We start from the raw sequence: 9414 nt of genomic DNA, 5'->3' as shown, positions 1-9414 counted from the left end.
GTGGTACAGGTTGCATAGGTTGATTTGATCTAGAGGCTTGATAACTAGGTCTCGGAGGTGCATTATTTTGGATAGGGTTATTGTTTTTATAGGAGAAGTTAGGGTGATTCCTCCATCCAGGGTTATAGGTATTCGAATATGGGTTCCCTTGGGTGTAGTTCACTTGCTCAGAGTGGGTTTCATTTAATAGACTGCATTCGTCAGATTGGTGTCCTTTGGCTCCAAATATCTCACAATCCGACGAAACTGCGGCTACAGTATTCGGGTTTATGTACATATGCTCGACCTTAAGGGCTAATGCGTCCATTTTAGCTTGCATCATGTCTATAGAGCTTAGTTCATGCACTCCTCCTTGGGCTTCCTTCTTCCCAACTGTTGCTCGTTCGACTCCCCATGATTGATGGTTTTGAGCCATATCTTCGATGAGGGCGCTGGCTTCAGGATAAGGTTTGTTCATCAGAGCACCGCCTGCTGCAGCGTCGATGGTCATCTTTGTGTTATAATGAAGTCCATTATATAAGGTTTGAATGATTAACCAATTTTCTAAACCATGATGTGGGCATGCTCGTAACAACTCTTTATATCTCTCCCAAGCTTCGAACAACGATTCTCCTTGGTTTTGGGTAAATCTAGTTATATGGTTTCGAAGAACGGCGGTCTTACTCGGGGGAAAGTATCTAGCAAGAAAAACTCTTCTAAGGTTATCCCAAGTCGTAATGGAATTGGGTGGAAGGGAATCTAACCATGATAGGGCTTTATCTCTAAGGGAAAAAGGGAATAATCTTAAACGTATTGCCTCAGGAGAATCTCCATTGGTTTTAAAAGTATGTGCTAATCGAAGAAATATTTTTAAATGTTGGTTAGGGTTCTCGGTAGAGAGACCTGCAAATTGTCTCTGTTGCACTAATTGCAACAGGGATGGTTTAAGTTCAAAATTATTAGCTGGGATAATTGGGTTTACTATACTTGAACTAGGTTCTTCATTAGATGGTTGAGCGAAGTCCTTAAGAGGTCTTTGGTTTTGATCTTCGGCCATAGCTCTCTTAATTATAATGAAAGAATAAATGTGCGCAAGCGTAACGTTCAGGTTCCGCCAGAGGGTTTACTAAACTTAAACTTCCGGTGCTGTGACTTTTCGCATTGACCGGTGGGAAATAACCTAAGTCTAAACGATATAAAGTTAGCAACATGGTTCATGGTGGTTGACTAGAGAAAGTCAACTGGTCCAAACTGGGGTTCAAGATGAAAATGATTCCAAGAGAAAAGTTACTGAAAATGACATTCCAAACAAGTTTCATGTTGAGTTCAAGATCTATTTTTTCTTGGAAAGTCATTTTTTATGGTGAAAGATTATAGGTCATTTTGTCTAAACCCTAGTTTGGAGGTCAACTTCCCAAGACCATAACTTGATCATTTTTTATGAGATGAAATCCATTCAAATTCCATGATCAAATTCAAGATGTCTACTTCAACTTTGATGTTTGGAGTAATTTTAAATTCAACTTCCAAATGCATGTTCCAAGAGGAAACATTATAGGTCACTTTGGACCAATGCCATTGTACAAGTGATTTTCCTCAACTTCTAAAATACATATCTCCTTCTTATAAATACAAATGAGGTCAAACTTGTGACCATATTCAATAGGTTTGAAAGATCTACAACTTTGATGAAGAAACGTTTCTCGTCTGGAGTCCATAGAAAAAGTAATTCAAGGTGGAAGAAGTGAACATTTGACTTGGGACTTAGAAAACTTTCAACGATGTTTGATTTCCCAAACATCCACCTCAAAATTCATCATGATCCAAGCTTCAAATAGAAAAGTCTTCAAAATTAAAGTTGTTCCCCTTGATCACACCTTTCCAAAAAGTCCAAGATCATCTCATTTGGATCAAAATTGAGGGACTTGCGCATGGCTCCATTATGGGAAGTGTTTTGGAAGGATTTGGATTCAAATGATCATTCTTCTTTGCATGATTCCACATGATGATTCCAGTACACTATACACACTAATTGGAGTTGGATTACATCAGTCCTTAGGCCCAAATCATTGCCCATGCACCCATGCAAGGAGGTTTCTAAATTTGGCCAAATTTCAAGTGGTGCAAAAATCAAATTTGTTGCCTATTGAAACAAGCTCAAGGCTTCAGAATCAACATCAAGACCCTGGTCAACCTTTCCTAGACTGATCCAAACCCTCACTGCCATAAAATTTCTGAAGGCTTCTCTTGAAATCGGGCTTGAACTTCACCTTCTGTTTGGACGTTCGAACTCTAGAAATTCACTTCCCTTTTCATCTCAATTGGTTTCTACAAACAAGAGGAAGGGAAAGAAAGCAAATCCAGATCAAGATCAAGTGAAATTGGATCAACTCGAAGGTGATTTTTCAGAAACTTTATCTCTTCGATTCTCTTTCAATTCTTCACCATTCTTTGTCATTTTTGGTTGTCTGAAGTCCTATTAATGTAGGTAAGAAGATTGAGTTGCTTTGAGGTCAAATCGAAGCAACTCAGTTCATGATCCTCAAAATTCAAATCCATGTATCTTTTTATATACTTAGAATTGGAGAAAATTGAGGCCAGATTCGAGCTCCTGAGCGTTTTTTCTTTAAATCCATGTCTTTTTTTTCATTATGGTGATGGTTGATGGTGGATAAGTTCGGTGAGGTCCACCGGAGAAGAAGATCGGAGCCCTAGCTCCAGAGATGTGTTGTCACACCTCTCAACCACAAGATCCATTCAAAATGTTTTAATCTTAGCCCTTAGTTTTTGTTACCACGCGTGTGGCGCTTTGACTCAAGTCCACCATGGATAGCATGCGCGTGGCCATCAGATATGCCATCTCAATTAATAAGGGAGATCTGATGGCCCCTGATATTTCATATTTTCATATTTTTCATTTATTCTACTTATTTTGATTAATTCATATTAATTTCATTTTTAATCCAAAAAATATGCGACTTTCACCAAAAATCTTTAAATATTTCCCATTTTCATTTTCTGGATTAAAATTATTTTTGGGATTAATTTTGATATTTTTCAGGAATTAATTATTTTTATGTATATTTTTAATTGTTTAAAAATACTTCTGACTTTTCAAAAATTATGAATTTTTTTGTCTAAGGTCCTTTTACCTTGTTTACCCTAGGATAAATCTCTTGGCCATTTATTTGGTGTTTTGAAGAGGTTTTAGGTTTTGACCAAACTAAATTTAAATTAAATGCATTTTTAATTTGATTTTTAGTTGATTAATTGTATAGAAATTATTTTGAGCTATTTTTATTGACTTGTGATGTTTGACTATGTGTTTGGGCCTTAGTCAAGGTTGATTTGACTTTTGTTGAGTTAAAATCATTGGATTTAGGGGATTGATGAAATGTACATTTCATCTCCCAAAATGAATGAATGATTTTAATTTGATAAAATTCCTCCCATGACAAATTTGTGTTTCTCTCCTCCCCCCTCCTTCTTCATCTTCAATCCTATTCTTCCCCATCCCTTTTATTGACTAATGAAATCTCAACATCTTAAGGCTAATTGGTTCATCAATAACCTTGTGTTAGATGAACCAATACAAGTATGGATGAGATAGGTCCATCCATTTGATTTTATATTTTAGTGTGTGGTATGTTTTAGGATTTTGGTTCATCATACCAAATCTCTAACATGCATTAGCACCTAAATTTTTATTGTCCGACCTCAGATAGTTGTGACTTTTATATTAGTCCAATTACGATTGCTTAACATAGAGCTAAATTTGGTCCTAAAAGCATAGCATTCTAGTAAGTGAGATTGTAAGTCTCCCCCCTTTCATGGTATTGTGTGGAATCTTGGCCTTTTTTCCTTCCTTTAGAAGATGTCTTGGTTCAAGGATCCATGCTTTTGAATAGAGGGTTGAGTGTTCTCCAAAGAATGACTTAATCAATTAAAAGGAAAAACATCACTAACATCTAACCAACTAACATTTGACTAGCTTGTATTAATATTTCTTTTATTTTTTTAAGTCATTTACTTTATGCAATTTAAATTCAAGTCATTTACCATTTCATTTGTCATTTCACATATCATTTAACTTGTTTATGTTTATGCCATTTTCACTTTGCTCATTTGAGCCATATATTGTGATTGTATATATATGTTTGTGTATTTTGTTTGTGTTTGTGGTCTTAGGACCTTAAAATACTTAATAAACAACAAAAACCCTAAAAAATGTTCGTGTGGACTGTTAGGTTTGATTTGAACTTTTGGACTTAACATTAGACAACATTCCATGTGCAAAATTACTTGGCCAATACCAACATTTCTGAGACCAAGTTATTGTGATTTGAGCCTTCATCTAATGCAAGTCTTGGGATTCATTTACTTTTAGCTTCTACATGGTCTTGATTCAAGTGTCACTTTGAATCTATATCTAATGTCTTATTCTGAGTTAATCAAGGAGTATTTCATCTGGTGCATAAGAAGGCAAAGGAGACTTCTAGCTATGGGATTTGCTTGCTTGGATGTGTCTATCTTTATTTGATGCCTTGATCTTCATGATGTTTGGATATTGCTCATTACTTATTCATTATTGCTTGATAAAAGTCCAAAGCAAAATGGGTTTTTATATGACATTCTTGTCTGTTGGATTGCATTCCATTGGTCAATTCTCTTCAACTCTTAACTTTTAAATTTATACTTAAGATAGCCTCTTTGTAGCAGTAAATTCATGATCATCAAGCTATGGATAAGCTAGACATCAATAAAACCAGAGTCGCCACTGTAAGATCCCAATTTTGTCCCTAAGATCCCTCATCATATCATATCATAACATTGCATAGCCTCAAGGATCATTGGACACCTTGCCTCCTTCCCTGTGGGGGGATATCTTGTCGAGAGTGGTTCTTGATCACCAAGCATTACTTGTATTATATGTCATTGCTTTTATCATTTTATACACTAACCAAAAGTACGAAAATATGTCATTAACCTTTGTTACTTGCAGCTGAAGCAATTGCAGGTCAAGCACATAAAAGGCATCCATTGAGCAATAGATGGTGGTTCTTCTTGAGATATGGATCATGTGATTATTCACAAGAGTTTATATGAGCTTTGGTGTCATTTTGAAGCCAAAATCCCAAGTGGTAGAGGCTCAATTTCATCAGAACATTTCCAGGTCAACTGAAGGCCCAAGCCAGGGTTAAGAGCTATGAGGTCTAATCCTCATCTCCTTTCATTTGCTCACCCTAACTCTCAATGTTAGAGGTTAAGAGCTTCTGTTTAAACTGATACAATGGCTTGTTTGTTGAGGTTGATATGACCCCTTAACTAAAGCCCACCCTTGTGTGAAGCCTCTTGTTTGTGTATAGAGTGTGCTTGATTGTTCATATGTGCATAATTGTTGGTGTGTACCTATGTGCATTTTGTTTTCATTAATTGTTTATCATTTCATGATCATGTGTTCACACTTTGTGACATTTTGTTTTATCCATTGAGGAGTCAATTGTAAGTCCAGCTATTGGCATTTGTTTCCTTTGATCTGGTAGGAGTTGGGACTAAGACCATTTGATTGGCATTCCATTTCGTTGGAGTTGAGTGTAAGACCATTTATTGGCAACTTATTTCCTCTTGCTTGTTGCACATGTTTTCTTTGCTTTTGTGAGGCTAGTATAAGTCCATAGATTGGCATCTGGTTTCCATGTTTTCTTTGCTTTTGTGAGGCTAGTATAAGTCCATAGATTGGCAGCTGGTTTCCATGTTTCTTTGCTTTGTGAGGCTAGTATAAGTCCATAGATTGGCATCTGGTTTCCATGTTTTCTTTGCTTTGTGAGGCTAGTATAAGTCCATAGATTGGCATCTGGTTTCCATGTTTTCTTTGCTTTGTGAGGCTAATATAAGTCCATAGATTGGCATCTGGTTTCCATCTTTGTTTTGTGAGTCTGGTATAAGTCCATTGATTGGCATCTGGTTTCCATTTATCTTGGCTATCTCTGATACATTGCTTATCTGCTTTTGCCTTTGTGCTTGGCTATTCCAAAGGAACTTCCTTGGATCATTTCTATGATTTTGAGAAAGCAACCTAGTATGATTTCATTCTTTTATCACCCACCTCTTGCATGATTAACCTTGATCCATCTTTTCATCCTTAACCCAAAAACCAGAAAATTTGTGCAAACATTCTGACATGCTTTCAAAACTAGAAACCTAGGCCTTATGCCTTTGATTTTCAAAACTTTCTTTCATAATACTTATCTTGAATTGAATTTCTAATCAACTTTGACATGTTTTTGTGAATACTTCTAATTGGTTAATTCCACTCACTCAATTGTCTTTTGTGGCCCAAGTCCACTTCTTAATCAAATTTTCATGCATTAGCCATAGATCTGAGTTATCTTAGTGGTTGATGTGAATCTCACATGTGTCCTTAGTGATTGAATTGTAAGACTTCCCTGCTTATTATAGGGTTAACCCCTCACTAGCATGTTGAAGTTGTTCTCACATGGTGGACTTTGTTGATTTAGTTTGAGTGTTCTCCCTTTTTAACGAAAGACCTTAAGGCTTTTGTTTAAAATCAATTCATTCACTTTTTGAAATCTTTTACCCGAACTACGGGGTTTTGATCCTTTTCTTTCATGAAAGGTACGTAGGCAATGGGTTTCATCCATCCAAACACAAAAATGTAAATAATTTGTACATTCTTCTCATCACCTCAATAATGTTTGCACAAAAATTTCATAAACCAATAACATTTTACAACAGCGTGAGAAGGGCTCCCTAGGAGTACCTAGGACGTTTTGGGTGCCTAACACCTTCCCATTGCGTAACCAACCCCCTTACCCAGATCTCTGATCTTTTATTAGTTTTCTTCGTGTAAAACTTCTTAGGCTTTTGTTCGCTTTCTAGCCATTCCTTTGGATAAATAGAAGTGTGGTGGCGACTCTATCTTGTATGCTTTGCTTTTGATTTAATCAATAAATCATAAAGTGACGAATACACCGCTACAGAAAAGTGGCGACTCTGCTGGGGAACAAAGTCTTCCTAGTGGGTTTTGCCAACTTTTCACACTTGTTGTATTATATTGTTTATTGGTTATATGACATATTTTTGTGCAATTTGGGATTAATGTATTGATTGTAATGATTGAATTGCTTGATATATTAATTGCTTGTTTTCTTGGTGATCTCTGCGAGATGAGTTCTATACCCGAACTCGAGTGCACAATAGGATAGGAGAATGGCATAGTCTCGTCGACTTGTGTGGAGTTATTCCTTAGCAAGTTGACTTGCGAGCCCATTAACTTGGTGGAGGTTATGTTGGATTGATAATGTCACACAAGTTATTTGTGGTTAGGCATTATTCTTCCAACATGTGCCTTAGAAGCCAAGGACCTTAGTTTACCAAACCCATCTTGGCCTATTTTTAGGACGTAGTGCGGAGGTCGTTCAAATGTAAGATTTGATGCGATTGTTACGCGATACTACACTCATAAGAGTCTCTCTTGAGAATATTTTTGGAATACGAGTATTCGTTCCTCCGATAATATTCGAAAGATGGGATGATGACTATGGGAACCTCTGGTAGAACATGCTTGGCAGGTTTAAATCCTAGTACACTCCCTTTGGGTGGTTCTTAACCGAGACTCCATGCTCGTGACTCGCAACAAACCCGTGATTCGTGGTTGAGTCGTTCAGACATCCTTAATATCAATGGAACTTGGGTGTTGATAAGGTGAAAAACATAATCCAGCAAAATGGATGATTGATATTAAGGATGATTGAGCCGGTTCAGGTATTGTTAATATCAATGGAACTTGGGTGTTGATAAGGTGTAAACCATAATCCACCAAAATGGATGATTGATATTAAGGATATTATGAGCTTTCCCATGACCTTTGTCTGGTGTGCTTTGCTTGATCCTTGAGTGTGATTGTTGCATTCATACATTCATGCATTCATCTGCATTCATGTCAAAAATCATCAGAAAATGTTCAAGGAACTTAAGGGGTTTATTTGCAAAATTTTCAGACATGGAAAAACAAAGAAGGCATACAAAGAAGTACAGTTTCCGACAACCCGATCTGAAAGAGTTAAGGAATCTGACATCCTATGTATTAGATCCCTTGGGTTTCAAAGCTCGCTATGGGAAGCTTCTGCCTCTGTTGACTACTCAGGTTGATGAAGGGTTGATGGGTACTTTGGTGCAGTTCAATGATCCTCTATATCACTGCTTCTCTTTTCCAAACTTCCAGCTGTTGCCTACGCTTGAGGAGTATGCTCATCTTGTGGGTATTCCTATTCTGGATCAGGTGCCTTTCAGTGGCTTGAAGAGTATTCCTACTTCTCAAGAGATTGCAGACTTGTTGCACATAGATGAATCCCTGATTGGTGCTCATATGACTACCAAAGGTGGAATTCAAGGTCTCCCTTCTGAGTTCCTCATCGCTCAAGCTACCGTTTATGGGAAGGCCATGAGTGAGGATGCCTTTGAGGCTATATTTGTGCTTCTCATCTATGGGTTGGTATTGTTCCCCAACATCGACAGATTTGTGGATGTGAACGCTATTAGGATCTTTTATGTTCATAATCCCGTTCCGACTCTGTTGGGTGATACCTATTTCTCTTTGCATCTGAGGAATGCAAAGGGTAGTGGTGATATTGTGTGCTGTTTGCCTCTGTTGTATAAGTGGTTTATTTCTCACTTACCTCAGACGGTCGCTTTCAAGGAGAACAAGGGATGTCTACGGTGGTCTACGAGACTTATGTCTCTCACTAATGATGATATCTCTTGGTATGATCGTGCGTATGATGGAGTTCAGATTATTGACTCTTGTGGTGAATTCTTCAATGTGCCTCTTCTTGGTACATGTGGTGAAATCAGCTACAACCCTGTGTTAGCACTTCGTCAGCTTGGGTTCCCCCTAACGGATAAACCTGATAACATTCTGTTAGAAGGTGTGTTCTTTCAGGAGGGTAAAGATCCCCAAGGCCTGAAAGCCAGGATGGTCCGCGCTTGGCGCAAGATTCACAAGAAGGGTAGGAGTGAGTTGGGTCCGAAGAACTGCATTGCTTTGGAGCCGTATACTTCTTGGGTAAGGAAGAGAGCATCTGAGTATCTCATGCCTTATGATTATCCGAGACCTACACCTATGATTATGGCTGGGCCTTCAACCCTCCCTAATCAAGGAGTAGAGGAGTTGAGAGATGAAGACCGTTCGCGTGCTTGGATCCGTGAACGAGAGGAGTTGCTGCAGCAGATCAAGGAGAAGGACGCTATGATTGAGTTCCTCGAGCATCAAGTCATTGATGATCCTGATGATGCCTGGACTTCTCTACTTCCTCAGTCTTCCAAGTTTTGGAAAAGGAAGTATGACAGACTCGCCAAAGAGAAAGCGGATATGGAAGCAGCATATGAGAGAGATGTGAAGAGGCTTTGTGCATC

The 9414-nt window shown here is 37.9% G+C and overlaps 1 non-coding gene across 1 annotated transcript; it reads left to right on the top strand.

Annotated features, from left to right (window-relative positions):
* Positions 1-545: 545 nt before the first annotated feature.
* Positions 546-652, top strand: LOC127125054 (small nucleolar RNA R71). The gene has a single exon (XR_007804519.1). It is a non-coding gene; the product is annotated as a small nucleolar RNA R71 (small nucleolar RNA).
* Positions 653-9414: the final 8762 nt, after the last annotated feature.

The sequence above is a fragment of the Lathyrus oleraceus genome, chromosome 2 (genome assembly GCF_024323335.1).
Source record: "Lathyrus oleraceus cultivar Zhongwan6 chromosome 2, CAAS_Psat_ZW6_1.0, whole genome shotgun sequence".
Taxonomy (NCBI): Eukaryota; Viridiplantae; Streptophyta; class Magnoliopsida; order Fabales; family Fabaceae; genus Lathyrus; species Lathyrus oleraceus.
This window is presented reverse-complemented; position numbering and strand designations above follow the sequence as displayed.